The sequence below is a fragment of the Amblyomma mixtum genome, chromosome 10 (genome assembly GCF_055824585.1).
Source record: "Amblyomma mixtum isolate Tamu chromosome 10, ASM5582458v1, whole genome shotgun sequence".
NCBI lineage: Eukaryota > Metazoa > Arthropoda > Arachnida > Ixodida > Ixodidae > Amblyomma > Amblyomma mixtum.
Genome location: NC_143021.1, coordinates 186,425,941 through 186,447,098, shown reverse-complemented (window position 1 = coordinate 186,447,098; position 21,158 = coordinate 186,425,941). Strand labels below are relative to the sequence as shown.

Below are 21,158 nucleotides of genomic sequence, written 5' to 3'. Positions count from 1 at the left end.
CCGAGTTAAATTCAATAGGCCGGACGACATTACAAAAACAGTTACTGCCTCGTACGTTGGTTGCTAAATTCAATAGGCGTGTTGTCATTACAAAAACAGTTACTCCCACGCAGGTTGCTTGTAAATTTAATAGCCCTGTTGACATTACAAAAGCAGTTACTCCCTCGTAGGTTGTGTGTTAAATTCAATAGGCCTGTTAACATTAGAAAGACGGTTACCGCCTCGTAGGTTGCTTGTAATGAACCACGAAAAGCAGTAGATATGCAAAGTACTATACCGGGCACTACAGAATTATCTTTAGCATTCGTTGCTTGTGCCATAGAGTTCCATCGAGTGCAGTGGCCTGCAAAATGCGGCGGCGTCCAGGACGCTGATCAAAGAACTCATAATTTCGCAAGAAGCACTTAATCCTAACACAAAGTTAACGTCTCTTGATTTTGTACTGAGTAGATGTCATCGCGTACCGTGGAATCAAATTGGTTTTGAAATTTCTGCCATAATGATATTTTGCGCATGCCCTCACACGCCAACTATTTAATTCTCAAAGGGGAGCAGTATACAATACTCCCACAGCTGCACTTCCCCACCTTTTAAACACTGCAAGCACAAGCGTCGTCCGGCCATTAGAGGAGCGCCCTCTCATGTGCCGACCCCTTTCTGGATGGCAGCGCGACCAGCAGCTTCCCGTTGCGGCAGCTACGCATATGAGGGGAATTGCGATGCGGTTTCGAAGGAGGTTATGGCACATTCCGAGACGACGTTAGCTGGTCGATGTAGACGCAGCCCCACTTAAAGAGAAAATGGTTTACAGAAAGCTCATTTGAATACTTAAAAATCGAAAGGCAGTTGAAAGACTACGGCTAAAGGCTGACGCTGTTTAATTTGCCGCACACAGAACACGCATTGCCGAGCATCGTTGGCTCTGTGTTTCGACTGGGACAGGGCGAAATTATACCTCCGATCAGTCTCGTATCGGGCGAACGGCCCATGCGCTTTCTAGCTTGCGATTCTCTGGCACCACCTCTGGCCAGCGGCGCCTATCTTACCGACGAACAGACCACGGCGCGTGCTACACTGGTGCCGCGGGTGGCAGGCCCACAATCTGCCTGCAGCCTATCACACCCTTCTCTTCAAGCTTCCGTCGCTATCAGCAGGGGGCGTGTGCAGAGAAAAGCGCGTATATAGCGGAAGGTAAAACCACCACCCTAGAATTATCAAACTGTTCAGCCAAAATGTGGAAGATAATACAAATTTATACAAAATCAGTTATCCACAATGAATACAACGAATAAGAAAAAGAAAAATGAAGTAGTGTCGTATGCGAGTAAAAAGAAGAGTACTGTTGAGAGCCGTGTGACAGACTTCACTAACTTTCTTCGAAGTTAATTTGTGAAGTGATTACAAAATTTGTAAATACTGCTATTCGAGTAAAAGTGTAAATTCGCAAGACATAGATCACGTGAAAAAGGAGCAACCTGAAAGATTAAGAACAAGGTACCATTTAAGATCATCTTTTGGGAAACAAAAAAGAAAGCCTACGGAATACAAAAGTGATAACGTTGTAATCGTGTTACTTGAGTGCGCCATGACGCGGTTTCTGGGGAGAACAGATACCGCTCATCGTCAGAGTGCGTTCCCCGACATGACTGTGTTTGCAGTGGGCCCAAGATACTCGGCAGTAACTGTACGCTCGTCGGCGGCATTCATTTTGGGGCGGTTAGAGAATGTACGTATATGATACTATCTTATAAACATTCCAGACTGCCGTTTTATGCGAAGCTTACTACTTTAGCTACCACTTCAGCCCTTCACCGTGGTTATGCGCCTCCAAATCACGTGATACATGATGTCACACCACGTGACACGATGACGTCACGACAGTAGAGAAACGAGGGCCCACCGCGCGCCGTCGCTGTGGTTGTGCGCCTCCAAATAGCGATACATGACGTCACACCACGTGACACGATGATGCTTCGCATTCTCCAGGCTTAACCAAGTTAAGCCTCAGCCATTTTTTCGTAACGATCTACAACTTCTGCATACATAAATTTTTCCCGAAGACAATAGTAAACAATTAAGGTAATTAGCCTTCAGTGTTCAACAGATTTTAAAAAAACGAGAATTACCGACGACTAGGACAAACGACTCTTAACGTGTGCGTATAGCAGAACGTTTAATTTTAATTAAAAACTCTCTTACATTTAGCTGACGCAGCCGGTACATTTTAAACATACGGCTAAATTTGTAGTAATTTAATATGGCTCATTACCAAAATTTTATTGCGATTCATAGTAAGAATAGTAATACTTATATGGATACTTATTTGCTCACATATTTGAACTTTTATTCATTTTTATCAATATATAATACAAATTTTGTGCCCCAATGTAGCAAGAAGAGGAACATATTTAAGAAAAAGTATGCTAAATATTTCACCTTGGCTTTAAAAGCACAAGAGTTGCGTCGACCGTCCGTCCACGTGACGACTGCGGTGCAGATGATGGCGGCCACTTGGTTCGTTCGGTGAGCTCTCCGGTGGCCGCCAGCACCAAAGCACGTCCCTGCTATGAAAGGAAGCAGTACTGTGAGAAACCACTTCACAATAGGCTGGCAATGGATTGTACGTGTCATAATTACAAACACACGAAACTTTATGCAAGGCCACCGTCATCATTTAACTCCCTTTCAAGAACCAAGAGCCAATATCTTGCAGCTGTCCGCAATTCGTCCATATGTGCCTTTTCTTTCTACCGTACACGCATGACTGACGCAGAGCCTTGTTTAGCATCGGAAGTACGGAGAGAAACTGAGCGAAGCACGCATGTGTTTCAGCAGGGGTCTAGTCGTTGAATTGCAAGGATAACACAGCACACATTTCCTCCTTCCCTGGTTGATTCTTTTTCTAAATGACACAAAAAAAAGCTTCTTGTTACTGAACAACCAGTAAAACTGACCACTTAATATTTTGCTTTCACTAACAGAAATGGAACGAACTCCAAACGGTAGGGGGATGTCTTAATATAGGAAGTTCCTCGCCAACCCCAAACGTCGTGCATGCGTTTGATTAGATGGACTTAGCGTCAGCTTTGAGAGCGGAGACCTCGAAACAAAGGCTTGTCACAAGTATTCCAGCGAGTGCAAAAGCCAGAACTCTGACTCTCTTTATGATTCCGAACAACTGCGCTCACTTACTGAAATGAGAAGGAAGGTTAGGAACTAAGTGCAGTGCTTGCCGCGAGTATTTGAATAATTGGAATTGCCTATCTTTCAGCAACACGCCTAACAAGTTTCAGCGAAGTCAATTCCCATCCTGTTTGTGTTTAGGCTTGCACTCTGTGCCTCAAATTTCACGTGTTGTAGCATGGAAGACTGAGCTATGGCTGCGTCTACTGCGTGCACAACGCCATTGGCAGTCTTTCTCACCTTCAGGACGCCTTTCCCACCATAGTGGGCAGGGAATGGGCGCTGTACAGGATTCAGAGGTTAGTGGTGCTTTCGTGATGATAACAGTCCAGTCACAGAAGGCGCATCTTGCTCCCACACTTGTGGATGGCTCGTCCCAGAGTCAGACTGTACATCAAGAGAGAGAACGTTAGTGGCACGGTTCCAGCTCGCGTTTGTCTAGTTTAAGGAGCAATGACAAAAAAGTTATTGCAGCATCGACGCGACTGGCTATAATTGCCGTCACATTTGAATTATGGGTTTATCTTCCCGAAATGATGCACTGGATATGAGCAACGTCATTATCGAGGGTCTCTAACTAATTTATACTACCTGCGGTTCTTCGAAACGTGCTAATATCACATACCGCTTGCGCGCCTTTTAGTGCAACAGAATGCATATTAAATTCTCCTACATACCCATATGTACTGCAGAGTGGGTAATGAAGCATCAGAAAGGGGCATAATTATTCCCCAAGAGAATGTCAGAGGTAGAGCAAAGTTATCCACATACCCATCATCGTGGTTACGCCGTGAGGCTGACGCTAAACAGGAGCAGCAGTTATCTGCAGAAGAAACGATGTGGAATTAACACGTGTGATAACTCACCTGCAATAAAAAAACAAAATAGTGCGATTTGCCTAAGGTGTCAGCAGTGTTTCTTTTGACCAGTTCAGGAAAGTTGCCATACAGAGGTCAAGAGTAGCGAAATATCGCCAATCTTTTCGGTCAGCGCCAAATTTGTCACCATTGGCGTGCAAACATGTACTACGCCATGTGATCGCACATAGAAAACAGTTCGTGTTAATTTTCTGCCAAAAGCCTCTTGGACCCTCAAACTTTGACGAAATTTTGCCCTACAGCCGCAATCTAAACATGTGTCAGAACAGCCACGATTATCTCCAGCTCTATATAGTTCCGGTGTTCGGTTTCCGTCAAGGCTTCTCACGAAAAAAACGGTCCGACCGACCTTTTAAACGTGGCGTCCAGTTGCATCATCCTGTAAATAGCAAAAATTATCACCCCTCACTTGGTTCATATCGTCCTTACAATGAAATAGCACAACGTTTTCTTGCAGAGAAATAGGTGGAGCTGATTAAGACAGCTTTATCACTTTCGCGCAGAAAACTGAAAATAAATCAAACGCAGTACATAACCCGAGCATCTCACAAAAGACATGTTTTGCGCCGATTATGCACTTTCATTTTCTTAATACACTGATAAAGCTGAACATCAGTGATAGATATTAAGAATATGAGCGTGCTTAGTGACATTTACCGCAAAAAAAGCTTGTAAGTTTCACCCCCTCTTTATTTCAGGTAAAACCATGCACGGTGATTCCACTGGAGAAATGGCAGTGCCGCACACGGCACTCGTATATCACGATTTGTGTAAACTTGATTTTGAGTTTCAAGCTATGGATTTTACGTTATTACGAAATTATGTATATTCGAGCCTTGTATGAAGTCTTTTAGTTGTGGCCTTCACACCGTGGACCACCGAGTCGTGTTTGCATCTGCTAAGTGGAAAAGTCGCGTGCAACCGCACTCACTTTCAGCCAATATTTCTGCACGGCCGAGTCAGTAGGGGCTGCTGTACAATGGCCGGCCGTTGGCGGCCCCCACGTGATGATAACACTCCAGACGCAAGAGGCGCCTCCGGCTTATACGGAGGGCTTGGCCAAGGGCTCGAGCTGCCAATCAGGACGGAATAACAAGAACGTCAGTGACTCACGGAAAATTGAACTTGTGCAGTATTCTAAAACAACCCACAACAGGCGGTGGTTTAACGTCCCGAAGCGACACAGGCTACGGGGGGACACAGTAGTGAATGACTCGGGGTAAATCTGGATGCCCAGGGGGTAAGTAATGTGCAGTGATTTCGCAAAGCATGCGGGCGCTTTTGCGTTTTGCTTCCGACCAAAGGGACGCCTCAGGGAGCAATCCTTTCTCCACTGCTCTTCAACGTTGCTCTCATGCACCTGCCGGAACAACTTAGTGCCATAAAGGGAATCCGGCACGCCCTCTACGCGGATGACATAACCATATGGGCAACGGAGAGAAACTTTGGACAGATTGAGGAGGCCCTCCAAGAGGGAGCCAGTACGGTTCAAGAATATGCAGAAGAATGCGGACTGTGCTGTTGCCCGGACAAGACGGAGCTCCTCGTCCTGCGAGGGAAGGTGGATACTGCATCGCTGGGGATCTTGGTCCACGATACACATATTCCCGAGGTGGAAACAATAAGGTTTCGGGGGCTGCTCATTAACCACAATTGTTTGAACACAGCTCCCCCCCCCCCCCCCCCCCCCCCAAGCTCCGAACGGTGTGCGAACAAGCAAGAAAAACGGCATGGAAGAACAGGATACCCTTAGACTAATACAGGCCTTTGCCATCTGCAGGATAGTGTTCGTGGCTCCGTACCTTCGTATGAGAAGACCGATCTAAACCACCTGGACGCTATCATTCGAACCGCTTATAAGAAGGCACTCGGCTTAGCCATGAAAGTATCTACGGAGCGTGTGCTAAAACTAGGGGTACACAATACAGCTGATGAATTGATTAGCGTCCATCTTACAAGCCAGGTAATGCGACTGGCCACAACTACGACCGGCCGCAGAGTCTTAGAAGATTTAAACATTAGCTTTCCGGAGCAAGTGGCTGGGAGACAAGATATACCTAAAGAGTGTAAGAGCAATTCCTTGCGCTTCCGCTTCCCAAAAACATGCACCTGGAGCATGATCATGCTAGACGAGTGGCGAGGAGCAAGAAGTTGAACGAGTGCTATTTAAGAGAAGAAGGAGCCTTCTTCGTGGACGCTGCGGGTCCTGTACAAGGAATATCAACAATCTTAGTGGTGCACCAAATGCAGGTCGTGGACGGGCTTTCAGTTCGTAACGGGGATACACAGCCTATGGAGGAAGTAGCGATAGCACTAGCCGATAGCACTCGCATCACTAGTAGCGATAGCACTCCGCATCGAAATACACAGTTACAGATTCCCAGGCGGATTATATAAACTATATGCGTGGCAGAATCACGCCGCTAGCCGGCAAGATTCTCCGTCAGTGTAGGACTTCAGCTGAACGGAAGGAATTATTATGGGCACCAGGTCACCAGGGAGTTGAAGAAACGAGCGGGCACACGCTTCGGCCAGAGCTTTTCTTCCCCGGAATCCTTCTACGTCCTCCCTTACTGATCAGGCTCTCCTTCTCCGATAACAACATATTCAGAGACATTACAGCATATGCGCCTTGAAAGGCAGACACTCCCGAGGCCCGCTAAGTGTCTTAGTAACTAAGAAGAATGCGACCTTCGAAGGCTACAAATTATGTCGTTTAATAATCCAGCTAAGCTTCACGCCATTGAGCCCGAGAACTTTTCGGCACAGTGCAAACATTGTGGCCAGAGGGCAAACTTATACCATATGGTATGGACTTGTCAGGCAAATAATAGTATTGACATCATAAATCAGCCAACGCAGGAGGGCTGGCAGGCGGCCCTGTGCAGCTCAGACCTCGAGGAACAACGAGCTCTCGTCGCCAGGGCACGGAAAGCGGCTTTTACCAACGGCGTCCCGGACTAGGGACCCGATCAGCCTTCCCTTAAACTAAGTCATTGCGGCTTTAAATAAACGTTTTCATCATCCATCATCGACCGGATTGAAAAAAAGAGTCCTCCAGTTCAGCACGGAGCGCAGTAAACACCGAGTTGTAATAAAGTGGTTTGTGCTATAACGTGCACATTACTTTAAGAAAAAAAATCCGCCGCGGTGGCTCAGTGGCTATGGTGCCCGGCTGCTGGCTTGAAAGACGCGGGTTCGAACCCGGCCGCGGCGGTTGAATTCCTTTGGGGGAGAAATTCTAGAGGCCCGTGTACTGTGCGATGTCAGTGCACGTTAAAGAACCCCAGGTGGTCGAAATTTCCGGAAGCTCCACTACGGCGTCTCTCATAGCCTTAGTCGCTTTGGGACGTTAAACCCCATAAACCAACCAACCAAACCAACTCTAAAAAAAAAATTACGCCTCGTAGCAAGTACGTTAGGTACATTTCTTTTACGCAGCAAAAAAAAAAAAGCTGTAAATACCAACGTGACATCCCAGTGATTACTAAATGAAAACATGACAAAATATTCACATTCATCTTCAGGAAATCGGAATGCCTTAAAAGCAATGAAAGACAGCAGGCTAGGATATACGCATTTGATCCGCATCGCACGAACACTTATGAACTAAAAAAGCGGAAACTGCCGCATGATTCAGGAATGTGGTGCATTTTGCGCTATAGTACTCGTCAGGGTTATGGAGTGTAATAAATGTCGAAGTCCCAGTTCTCACCGAGTCTGGACCTCTTATGTTTGGATTCAACCCCACAGATAAAGGGCACAAAAATGACTGAGTCCGCTCTATAAGTGGCTCGGGAATGGAACCACCGGTGTTGATGCTGGTGTCATGCCACTACCATTTCAAGATTAGGTTAGTTGCTACTATCAAAGAAAGAACACAGCATGAATGAAGTTACCATTCACTTCACGTGACTAGTTTTTGAAGGTTAGGTTAGTTATTAGTAGCAAAGAAAGAACCGAGCAGAAATGCACTAGCCTGTCTCTTCATGCCACTAACTTTTGCAGGTTATCACAAAATGAACAAGGGAGGGAAAACCTCAGGTTGCTTGTGCCAACGTTTCGACAAGGGGACTTGTCTTCGTCTGGGCAAAGCGTTCATCATTGGCAGGGATTAAATAGGGCCTTCGCTCCGAAGAGGAAGGCCCTGGGGGTGGGGAAGGAAAGTGGTGTGAGAGGGGATGCGTGTCACGAAGGGGAGGGAGGTGAATCGTGATTCGTTAAGCTGCAATAGTGGAAAAACTTATATCCGGGGGGTGGGGATTGAAAAAGGCTTTGAAGGGGCTGCGACGGGGGGGAGGCGCTGGGTGGACCTGGTAAACTCAGATAAGAGGATTAGTCAGCGTGGTAAAGGGAAATGTTAAGTTAGTTTTCAGTATCAGTATGTTAGGTTAGGTTAGTTATCAGTAGCAAAGATAGTAGACAGACAGAAGAAGTGCAGTCACCTGTGTCGTTATGCCGCAACCTTTTGAAGGTTACTTTAGTTATTAGTAGCAAGGAAAAACCACACCAGAAATGCAATAACCTGTCTCTTCATGGGACAGCATTGTTAAGTTAGCTTATTAGCAGGAAAGAAAGAATGCAAGAGAAAGGCAGGAACCTGTCTCCTAATGTCACTAATTTCCAAATTAGGTTAGCTATTAGTAGCAAGAAAGAACACAGCAGAAATGCAATAACCTGTCTCCTCATGCCACTAGCTTTTGAAGGTGAGGCTAGTTATTAGTAGCAACGAAAGAACACTGCAGGAACGTAGTAGCCTGTGTCATCATGCCACTATCTTTGAAAGGTTAATCCAGTTGCAACATCCTGTAAATAGCAAAAATTGTGACGCCTCGCTCGGTTCATAGCATCCTTATAATGAAACAGCACAACTTTTTCTTGCAGAGAAGTAGGCGGAGCGTATGTAGGCAACTTTATCACTTTCGCGCAGAAAACTGAAAATAAAGCAAACGCAGTACATAACACCAAAACGTCACTAAATAGATGTTTTGCGCCAAACGTGCACTTTCATTTTCTTAGCTTCATTGATTAAGCTGAACATCGGAGGTGGATATTAAGAATACGAGCGTGCTCAGAGACATCTACCGCAAAAAAAGCTTGTAAGTTTTACCCCCCCCCCCTGTATTTCAGGCAACACCGTGCACGTTTATTCCAGTGAGGAAGATGCTAAGCTGAGAAGTGCAGTATTTCACGATTTGCGTAAATGTGACTGTGTTTTGTGCTGTGGATTTTAAGTTATTACCAAATTCTGCATATGTCTAGCCTTGTCTGCAGTTTTTTAGTTGTGCCCTTCAGACCATGGACCACAGAGTCATGTTTGCATCTGCTACGTGCAAAATCATGTGCAACCGTACTCACTTTCAGCCATTATTTCTGCACGGCTGAGTCAGTAGCGGCTGCTGGATGACAGCCGGCCGTCGGCGGCACCCACGTGATGATAACAGTCCAGACACAAGAGGCGTCCGCGGCTTGGACGACGGGCTGGCCAGGAGCTCGAGCTGCCAATCACGACGAAAAAACAAGAACGCCAATGACTCAGTTACTGCCAATTTAACTTCGCAGTGTTCCAAAAAAAAAAAACTACAACAGGCGGTGATTTAACCTCCCGAAGAGACTCGGGCTACAGGGGACACAGTAGTGAATGGCTCAGGGCAAATCTGGATGCCCACGGGTTAGAAATGTGCGTGATTTCGCAAAGGATGCGGGCGCTTTTGCGTTTTGCTTCCGACCAAGCTCTGTCGTCTCGACCGGATTGAAAAAGGAGTCCTGCAGTTCACCATGGAGCACTGTAACCACCTAGTTGTACTGAAATGGTTTCTGTTACAACGTGCACATTACATGAAAAAACGACGCATCATAGTATGTACGTTATGTGCATTTTTCTACGCAGCAAAAAAAACCTGCAAATACCAAAAAGTGATATCCCAGCGATTACTAAAAGGAAACGGGACAAATATTCATATTCATCTTCAGGAAATAAGAATGCTTTGAAAGTGATGAAACGCAGCAGGCTAGTGTCTACCCAGGAACGATCCACATCGCACGAATACTTATGAACTAAAAACGCGGAAACTGCCGCATCATTCAGGAATGTGGTGTATTTTGCTGTATAGTATTCGTCAGTGCTATGGAGTGTAAATAAACGTCGAAGTCCTAGTTCTCACCGAGTCTAGACCTCTTACGTTTGGATACAACCCCAAAGACAAAGGGCACAAAAATGAGTCAGCTCTATAAGGGGCTCGGGAATAGCTCGACCGGAGTTGATGCTGGTTTGAAAAGGGTATAAATACTTCTCAGACAGTCCATGCCCATGGGTGCATTCCAAGCACAACAATGACTAATTTCATAGCTCTGCTAGTAAACTTCAGTTTCTTCCTGCAGGACTCCTGCAGAATAACACGCAAAATTCCCTTCCCGCTAACAAAAGAACATCTAGAGGTCGCTCTGCTGGATGCAGCAAAGACAGGCTCTACAACGCATTTCGTGTTCTTTTCTTATCATAAAACACTTCAGCAGCAAAGTTCAACTAGGCCAGCAGCAGATTTCCTGGAAGATGTCAAATCTGCTCTCGGTTCATTCTCTGTCGTTCACGCAAAACTACGTTCGCTCAATATATGTACGTCACTTCTGTCTGATGAAAAATTCTTTCTTGCATCTGAGTGTGTCACGATTCTTCTTGTTAACAAGTTTAATTCGTCGGATTTTTTTTCCGAAGAGGTAAAAACAGTACAATGTAGCAAATAGATGCAGAAACAGCAGTGCGGCAGCTACTGGCACTTACTCCTGTTCTTGACGAAACAAAATGGGTAGATCTTTTCTAGTGCATGTTGTTGTGCTTCTGAGCCGTGCAGAGTTGCACCGAAGGAAGACCTGAAGCTAGCGCGCAAAAGTGGTGATATAGATAGAAGTTAATGAAAAATTCTAAGTAATCTGCAATTCGCTCATGGCATCGCCTTGCTTAGTCATTCAGAAGATGAACTGCAAAGCATAATCAATGAGTAAGACAGGCAAAGGAGAACAGTGGGTGTAAAAATCAACATTCAGAAAACCAAAGTAGCGTTCAACAATATTGCAAGGGAACAGCAGTTGGCAATTGGTAGCGAGCTGCTGGAAAAGGGATTATGTCTAGTAAGGACAGGTAGTGATTATTGATCGGGATCATGAGAGGGAAATAGATAGAAAAATGGGGTGGAGCACATATAGGAAGTCCTTCCAGATCACGAATGGCATTTACGGATAACTGTCAAGACCAAAGTATACAACAGCTTTACCTCACTGGTACTCACCTATGATGCAGAAAAATGAAAGCTAACAAAAAGGGTTCTGGTTAAGTTAAGGACAGTGCAGCGAGATATGGAAGTTAGAAGACCGGAATTAAGTCAGGAGACCAGAAGCAGGCACAGTGGGTGAGGCAGCAGACGCGGGTTAAAGACAACCTAGTCGAAATCAAGAGGATGAAATGGGCTTGCGTATGACATGCAATGCGAAGGCAAGATAACCACTGGTCCTTAAGAGTAACATAGTGCACTCCGAGCGAATGCAAGTGTAACAGGGGAGGGCAGAAAGTTAGGTGGGGGATTAGATTAAGAAAAGAATAACAAGCTGGCAAAGAACAGGGTTAATTGAAGAGGCACGGGAAAGGCCTTGGCCTGCAGTGGGTGCAGCCTGGATGATGATGATGATGTATATGGGTCTAAAGCAGGCCACGCGACCAGAAGACGAATGACGCTGCATATGCTAGCGTTAGTGAATAAATTTACAGAGAAAAGAATGTTTTGTGATAGAGCAAGGATTGTTTTGTTGAGGGTAGCCTAAGTAATAAGGGCTAAAAGATTTTCAGGGCAAATAATGGCGCAAGAAAATTCGCGTACAGGCTGTTTGCCAGACATTCAGGCGATAATTATTTATTGCAAAGGACTTTGATGGAGGGAGCATTTATTGCAGATGAGTTTTACCCCTAAGTTCGCGGTGATAATTATCTTAGGAAAACACACTTTAAAACGCAATTTTCTTCAGCGGCAGAATTGTTTCACCAAACACTGGCAGCGACACAGTTTAGTAAAGAGAGAATTCTAAGACAATGGAGTAATTTTTATCAACTTCAAAGCCGTGTACTGTGCGATGTCAGTGCACATTAAAGAACCCCGGGTGGTCCAAATTTCCTGAGCCCTTCACTACGGCGTCCATCATAGCTTTTGTCTCTTTCGGACGTCAAACCCCCACAAACGATAAACCAAACCAACTTCAAAAGTGACAGACATTAACAGCATCCACTCGTGTACCGAGAGACTTTGATGCCGCTGATTGTCGTAGGGAGAGACTTCCATAGCGAATTAGATTTTCGGGGACGGAGTGTTCACAGCATTAGATATATAGGGAACACCTTCATGAATAAAAAAAAAAAACTTGGTTGGCGGCAGGATTGTTCGTCATCTCTTAAACCATCGATAAATTTAGCTGGGAGAATTGGTATACGCCTTGGTATATACCCGAGGAACACATGAGCTTTGTCCTTTTTAAAACTTTAAGGCAATGTATACCAGGTGCTTCCGGGAGGACGGCCCCACTAATCCTAGGCAAAGAGTTTTTGTGGTAAATAGAAGCTTTTTATGGAATAGTAATACAAGCGTTTGCTGACGTCAGAAAACAGAATCATGTTAAAAATCGAATAATTATAATAGCTAGCGTTTTAAGCGTTACCGAGAGGCACCTGATCGCAATTTGATATTTCTGGCCAGTCGTTAGTAATAACCATGTCAGTTTTTAGAATTATAAAGTTGCGATTATCCTAGCTCGAAGTGGTTCAAATAATTTGGACCGTTTCTTGCGGTATCGGAAAACCATGCGCTTGCGGGAGGGTGCCAAGTGATATCAATCCAAATGCGACTCTCTGTGCCGCACGCACCAAGGGACACTCTGAGCCCCACCCAAGCTGCAGTGGACCCCGCTCCTCACCCCTTTGCTGCTGCAGAGCTGGTGGGTAGAGAATGGCACGTTCTACGTGCTTCACAAAGTGCAGACTTTTGATCGGCGCAGCTGCGTAAAGAACAGGCGCGTGGTTTTCGAAGGGTACGTGTGAGAAACAGCTAAAATTAGTCCAGCCGCAGTGGCAAGAGTAATAGTGTTTTCAAAACTGGTATGGCTGCTACTAACGTCCAGCTAGAAATCCTTAATTGCAATCAGGTACCTATGTGTAGTAGTTAAAAAGTGAACTATTAGAATTTAGCTATTCACTTTACTAATTAACGTGATTCCGTTCTTTTTTGACATTCGCCAAAGCGGCTATTATTATTCAGGAAAAAGCTCCTCTTCTCCTCAAAAACCCTATGTTTAAAAATAATTAGCCGGCTTTCCTGAAAAACCTGGCATATGCTTCGCCCCTCTATGCTTCAGTTGTTTTTTGGCCAGGCGAGGATGCATAGTTCCTTTTTGAAAATGTTTTGCCCAGGCACTCAAAACTCCACAGACGTAGAATGATCCTCTGCTTCTCAAAGCATTACACGAGCGCAGTTTTAGGTTTAAAGGAACGCAACCTGGCTTACAATGCTTCCGCAGATGGCACAGCTACTTGCAGCAAGCTTGTATCAGGACATTCCGCTAGGATATAGACATAAAAATAAGTGCGGGAAACACAATAGGGCAGTTAAACTTCAGATGTTCGAACTAGGCATGCTCAGGATCGCCCTATTTTGTGCGCAGTGAGCTGTACAAACTATGGAAGACAGTAAGAGAAATGCCTATAATTTTCACAGCAAGAGCAGGCATCCTCCACAACCAGTTATTTGCCTTGACTGCAGATTCATCATCGCCCGTTCTCTGCAAGAATCCGCATAATGCACAAGTGTACTAAACTCCTCTCTTTCCATGTATTCGGTCAAAGTGTTCTTCAGGTTCACACACAGAACGAGAGAAAATGACAGCGCCTTTTATTTCATAGTATTAACTGATCATCTAGAGCGCTTACTGACACGCTTGGTGTTAGCAGCGGCTTTTTTCGCGCGCTTTTTTTCTCATTACATATTTACAATCCCACAATATAATATGACGCCCTCAAACAAAAATTAAAAGGTAGTGCGCTCATTTAGTTGAAGTAATGGTCCCTTAAGTGCAATTTGTCCCGGTAACTGGCCCTCCTAGACTTGATAAGTACCAACACAGATCACTCCCATTTACGTTCAGCATGTTCAAAATTTTCTGTGCTGAATAAGAAAAAGATTAAAGACCTGGTACAGTTCCAAATAGGGTTGTATGCATAGCTTTGTTAGGCGTCAACGGCACAGTGAAGTGGCAAGAGAGAGCGCCCCCATTCTTGGGCTCCTCGCTTGATCCAACTGAACCCAATTATTCATGGTGCTGCTCACCTCTAGGCACCAATTTTACTCTCCTCATCGTTGTAGTGGAGAAGAAGCGGGCCTGAGCTTCCGCTGACACCCACGTGACGAATGCGCCCAGTGCTGCCAATGCACATGGATGGCTTCTTCCGTCTCAATGAGAGTTCGATGAGCACGGACTCTTGCCACTGCTGGAAGACACAAGGTTTTGGTTTTGGTTTTGGTGGGGTTTAACGTCCCAAAGCGACTAAGGCTATGAGAGACGCCGTAGTGAAGGGCTCCGGAAATTTCGACCACCTGGGGTTCTTTAACGTGCACTGACATCGCACAGTACACGGGCCTCTAGAATTTCTCCTCCAAAGAAATTCTAGGCGCTGCGGCCGGGATCGAACCCGCGTATTTTGGGTCAGCAGCCGAGCACCACAGCCACTAAGCCACCGCGGCGGCTTGGAAGACACAAGGAATAAGATCAGTATTCATATCACAGTGACTGGCGCAGCTCTAGAGAAGGCTTAACCAGTTTTGGGAACGTTTAGTTTAGTTTATAGTGGCTTAACGTCAAAAGCTACTCTGGCTATGAGGGATGCCATAGTGAAGGGCGAATAAATCTATTCTCTAGAGCACTTACTGACGCACTTGGATTCAGTAACGTCAACAGCACAGTTAAGCGGTAAGAGAGAGTGCCCCCATTCATGGGCTGCTCACTTTATTGACTTGCACCCATATATTCGCAGTGCTGCTCACCTCTAGGCACCACTTTCACTCCCCTCATCGTTGCGGTGGCGAGGAAGCGGACCGTAGGCTCCACTGGCACCCACGTGACGAACGCGCCAAGTGCGGCCAAGGCGAATGGCTTCTTCCTTTCTCAATGAAGGTCCGATGGGCACAGACACTTGCCAGTGCTGAAAGACACAGGAAAGAAGGTCAGTGTTCATATCATAGCAACCGGCACAGCTCGCAAGACGGCCAAACCAGTTCTGAGAACGTTTAGTTTAGTTTAGCTTATATGGGTTTAACATCCCAAAGCATCTGGGGGTGCCACAGTGAAGGGCAAATAAATCTATTATATGTGATTACTACTTAGCCTCTACACAATCGGTGACATGTGGCTGCAAAAGAAACCGTGATCTATTATCTGCTAAAGGCAGCATAACACGGACCTCAGAGGAGACAAAAGGTGGCACATGGCACCGGCAATGTGAAAAATTTCGTTTGGTTTGCTGTATGGGGTTTAACCTCTCAGAGTGATTTGGGCTCTGAGGGACGCTGGAGTGGACGGCTCCAGATGATTTCGGCCAGCTGGGATTCCTTAACGTGGGTTAACATTGCACAGCACACTGGCGCCTGGAATTTCGCCTCCATCTAAATGAGAATGTCGCAGCGGGGATCATACCCGCATCTTCTGAGACAGCAGCTAAACACAACTATCGAGCCATCACGGCGAAAATTCGCTTTGAGTAAAATAATGGCAGTTAACGTCTGCATTGAGCACCGACAGAGATCTTCACTTTCCTATCTGATTTGGACAAAAAATTTTTGACGCACTTGAACACGTGCTAATGTATGTCCCATAAGACATGCATTATTCATACTGCACAACACTGCCTCTAAGAACTAAAAATGAATGTAACTCGAGCATTTCATGATCGTATTTATATCTGTGAGCGGGTGGGCTCATTAACTACTTATATTTTATGCTGTGCTCGCAAGTAATTACATTTCATGAAAAAACACAAAAAGAAAGGAAGAAGTAGGTACTTTTGGAAAAGAACAGGTCTCCGAGAACCATCAGTCCTTTTGGAGACTAACCGCTAGCGGTTTAACAGTTTATCCCTATAACAGTGCAGTATAATAGTATAGTACTGTAGTAGTATAACAGTATAAAGGAAACAAAAGCCTTACTAAGTGCCACGTGAGACGCGGGAGGAATTTTCCACGGGCGTGTTTGGAGCATTCTATGAAATGCAATTGACCAAAACATTATCACTTCTATGTCTGAAAAACAACCAATACGCTTATATCGTAAAATTCGCGCAAGCGCTCCCGCCCCCGCAAGTCGAAATTACTGGTAAAGTACAGGGGGCCCTATCCTGGAACAGCGCTGAAATTCAAGATGGCGGCGACATTTTTTTTTGCCAACTTTTTTTTTGACATAAGCAGAGTAATAGGTACCAACAAACAGTGCCCACATTCTCTTGTTGGCCAGGGAACCGTAGTGACTATAGGACCGGACCAATTCCTCTCGTCCTAACCGTCTTCCTTACCTGTGGTCTTCTGTTTCGCTAGTTTCATCGCCTTACTGCCGATCGAAATCGTGGGCGTCAGCATCCGGCCGCACCCACGTGACAACTGCACAACGGACGCTGCCGACACATGCACCGTCTGCATCCACAAAGAAGGTATGATCAAAACAGGCTCCTGCTGCTTTTGCTTGAAAACAAACATCTGCACCGCGATTATATACAGCCAGCAGCACTGAAGCTTTGGAGTTACAAAAGAACGGTTGGAAAAATATCAGACTGGAATATTGGCAGTATTCTTCTGCAAGGAGGCGTCGCCAGTCACAGCGATATGATTTAAAAGCGCAGTGCACAATCCATCTCCTCGGACACCGTGAGACTGCCTAGCAGGACTTTCGGCGCCTTCATTGCAGCTCTTGAGTCCCAACAGTGGAAATATTATCCAGAATGTTCTGCACTGGAATCCCAGATGGGCAGCCTCGAAAGGAGGCTGTTTACTGTAAGAAGTGGTATATTAATGTATGATGGGGTAGGGTATGGGCAAAGTTTTGTAAGGCATGATGGTATGGTTTGGTATGATAAGATATGGTAAGGTATGGTAAGGTATGGTAAGGTATGGTATGGTATGGCAAGGCGTGGAAGGTACGGTAAGGTACGGTATGCTTTGGTGTGGTATGGTAAGATATGCTAAGGTACTGTAACCCTTCGCTGGACAGCGGGACTCATAAGTCCCACTTTTTACACAGTCATGTTTCGCTTTTTGGGCTCGAAACCGCTCAATTAATTTCACTTAAATTTCCGCTGCAGCCTAGTGGATGTTGAAAGAAGCTTTTTTAATAGCTATGTTGAATGTAGACGCGCGCTTAGAGCACGGACATGCGTCTGAAACGAACCGTTCCACTTGCGCGTGCTGCGTGCTGGTTTCAGCAGATTTTGGCGCTCTGTGCAGCCGGTTCGTTATGAACGATAAGTTTCAAAAGTTTTCTTTTTACTAATTCTGAAATCTGCTTTATACATCATTGCCTTTTGTCCTGTGTGTACTTTTTGTAAAAAAAAAGTTTTGCGAAGTCAAATTAAAAGGTTCTCAGCAATATATTTCTTGAACCATATCTACTATAACTTTGTGTGCCGCCCATCAGTGCATGGGAGTTTCATTTTGCTTCATGCACGTAAGTCTCTGTCCACGCAGGAAGTAGTTGAGCTGGTGTTCAGACTCCTGGACGTCTTAGGTTTGGTTTGGTTAGGTTTATGGGGTTTAACGTCCTAAAGCGACTAGGGCTATGAGAGACGCCGTAGTGGAGGGCTCCGGAAATTTCGACCACCTGGGGTTCTTTAACGTGCACTGACATCGCACAGTACACGGGCCTCTAGAATTTCTCCTCCAAAGAAATTCTAGCCGCCGCGGTCGAGATCGAACCCGCGTGTTTTGGGTCAGCAGCCTAGCACCATAACCGCTGAGCCACCGCGGCGGCGGACGTCTTAGGCGACAGTGAAATTTATGCGACAGCGTGGAGGATGAGGATGATGCAAATCCATCGTTGGCGACTCACGTGTCCTACTTTTTTCGTGGTTGCACTGACTTTTGAAGTGGAAACCTCGCGAATCAATTTCGTTTTAATTTCTACTGCCACCTCGTGGATGTTCAAAGAAGTTGTCTTGATGGCTGTTTAGGAGATAGCTGAGCGGTGGCAGCACATACCTGCGTCTCAAGCGAACCGATCCCCTTGCGTGCGCTGCATGTTGATTTAGAACATAGTTAACTTGCAAAGTCTGTGACGTGCCCCTTTGTGCAACTTGCTTCTTGCCTTTCCACGATAGAAAGTAGACAGCGGAAAGCACGCCCGTGTTCGTTTTCCGAATGTGACATTGAGTGCATGGATCTAGAATGACATTCTTTAGATTTTTGGTCTTAGAAAGTAGGCTTTTGTAATCTCTGTGCTTTGTTGCTTGTAGTCCCCCAGCAATTTCAAATTACAAAACAAAACTACTTTTTTTCTTCTTAAGCGGCTCTCCTTCAGAGGTCAGCGGGACACATAGGTGCCACTTTCTCAAATGCACTCATGGCGCGGTGGGACTCCAAAAAACCGCTAACTCTAGAAAACTCGAATTTTGCATAGTTCATAAGAAGCTGATAAGAACAAGAATCCCGCCGTGAATAGCCGGCGTGCATTGCTCCCAACTTCATGTCTCATAAAGGAGTAACGCAGTATGGCGTGGCAGGGTGAGGTAAGGTAAGGTATAGTATGGAATGTGATGAGGGCTTTACCTCTAACTAGTTAACATCGGCTCTAAAAGACGCCGGATGGCAGGGCTTCAGATTAATTTCCACGACTTGGGTTCCATGAATACAAGTTGACAGCAAAGAATGCGACGCCGTTGTATTGCACAAAATATGCGTTGTTATATTCTTGAAAATGCGTCGTTTCCTAACAGATGAACATCTGTTAAAAGGGGAGGCCTGAGTCAACATGCACAATTAGCGGTGGCGGTCAAAAAGCGCAGGTGAAACAAAACGCGTTTCAATGCGTCCCAGAGCAATTTTGAGCACCAAAATAATAAACACACATTAACGTGATGGTAACTCTGGGCTTCGTGCGCACTTCAATAATTTCAATATTTTCAGATAGTTCATGCACAGAAATTCTAGACTAGCGCGTGTTTCAAGGGAAACTATTCATGAATGAAACTTTATCATATATCGCGAGATTCCACTTCATAAAAAAATATCCGAAGATCTCACCTCGGCAGGCTGGTATTTTTGCTCTTAATGTTTTTACTGTTGCCAGAAACGTTTCTCATTGCTTTTCTATGGCTGTCTTAACTACTCGACACTTGCAATGAACAAACTTTTGAAACAAAGATTTCTTACGCACAGGAAAATTGAACAAATATCTTCAACATTTGCATAACGATGCCTTGTAATATTCCCGAGTTGCCTCAAAATAAAATAGGTGTCCATGAGTGCGGTACTTGTGGCCATTTCAATGCACAGACTGAAAGTTCCAAGCACCTCCGAACATACTGCATTTGTGCCTCTGGACTAGAGATGATGTTTGGCTCGTTCGAACACATTTAGTGGGAGAATTTATTCATGTCTGAAGAGAATATATGGCAGCACGGTTGGAGTAGACACAAAGCCACAAGGTGTCTTCAGGAAAAACATGGCCAGCTAGCATTAAAAAAAGGATGTAAATAATGCACGAAGCGCAAATTTTGCACCTAATGACATGAGAGAAGCAAAAAAAAAAAAAGAAATCAGAGGAATCATGGTCCAGTACAATGCAGCAGCTTGAATTACCACGTTGACACGCCAGAGAACCAGAGCGCAAATACGCGTATTCCGCTTCGCAAGGCGCACACGGTAGAGATCAAAATATTAACGAAAGCCAAAAGGACGAAGACACGCTTAATTGCGTACTGGTGCATGGCCCACTGGAATCCGTAGCACAGGGCATGGGGCATAGGTCAGTCACTGCGTCCGGTTTCGTAGCCGGTGCGCCAGTCACAAAAACGCAAGCAGTATTTCGCTGCCTAGTTTCGAACTCTATATAAAAAAAAATTGCCGACGATTATGTTACTTCCTGATGCGAAATATGAGCGCAGTTCATCAGCTGTTTCAGCTTTATGATAGAATGAGGCGAAGAATTCGAGCAAGACATATATGTACAATTACAGACAACTTATTTTAAACACATATTACTTCTTCAAGAAACACTCCACTCTTGTCATGAAGGAAGCTTTGCGGTCGCAGAAATAGATGGATAATATCCCCGACTTGCTGCACCAATGCATGATTCTCAAAGACGAGGTCTATGCAAGTGTTTCGCGAGGTAGGGCTTCACGAGCGAGAGGAACGGGATGTTCTCCCGCATAAGCGGTACGAAATTCCTGTTCGTCTTTATATCTACATTGAAGTCCCAACCCACCCTGCCACCCTTGCAGGTGGCAGATGGTTGATCACGAGAGTTCGATCACCGTTGTGAGCCCTTTACGCATGCAGCCCACATCTTTCTCATCACCCCACCTACTATCGCGCTCAGTGTGAGCTATATAGAGCGCGATAGTAGGTGGGGTGATGAGAGCTACACTGAGCGCGAACTATAAGCGCGATCCAGGCATCCACTCACCCAGGGAGCCAGTTATGCGCACTTTCCTTAAAATAATCAGAGTGTAAAACATTGTCAACGCCAACAAAGAACGGTGACGGCCTATGGCTTTTACGCCGCGTTTCTGGCACAGCATGTCAATGCCAACGCATGCAGCGCACATCCGCAACTGCCGCCACGTAGGTTAAAGCACCATTCAGGTGTCCACTGTTCCAATAGGGCAGTTCATGTAGGGCTCGGTACCTTGGAACGCCCAAACGTTTTCTATAACGAGGTCACGTTCTAGGTGCCGTTTCATCGTATAAAAACGCTACAGATAATTATGTGCGGCACAAAATGCGCATTCGATGAAATAGTGCTCCGTAACGCGCGGTAACCATCGCGGCACAACCAGGGTTAAGGACTCGAGCTGTTGCTTCG

General features: G+C 45.4%; 2 protein-coding genes across 4 annotated transcripts in view; both read right to left on the bottom strand.

Annotated features, from left to right (window-relative positions):
- The window catches only part of LOC149327962 (uncharacterized), a 122,184-nt gene that overhangs the window by 34,441 nt on the left and 66,585 nt on the right, over positions 1–21,158 (bottom strand). The gene's annotated exons all lie outside the window — the stretch shown is intronic.
- The window catches only part of LOC149327963 (uncharacterized), a 44,202-nt gene that overhangs the window by 20,440 nt on the left and 2,604 nt on the right, over positions 1–21,158 (bottom strand). For all 3 annotated transcript variants that reach the window (XM_089563231.1, XM_089563232.1, XM_089563233.1), the window contains exons 2-9: positions 16,657–16,774; positions 15,137–15,294; positions 14,423–14,583; positions 9,420–9,559; positions 4,993–5,133; positions 3,955–4,006; positions 3,424–3,570; positions 2,437–2,564 (exon numbers count right to left, since the gene is read on the bottom strand). The gene's annotated coding sequence lies outside the window, so the exon portion shown is untranslated. The remainder of the gene's footprint in view (positions 1–2,436; positions 2,565–3,423; positions 3,571–3,954; positions 4,007–4,992; positions 5,134–9,419; positions 9,560–14,422; positions 14,584–15,136; positions 15,295–16,656; positions 16,775–21,158) is intronic.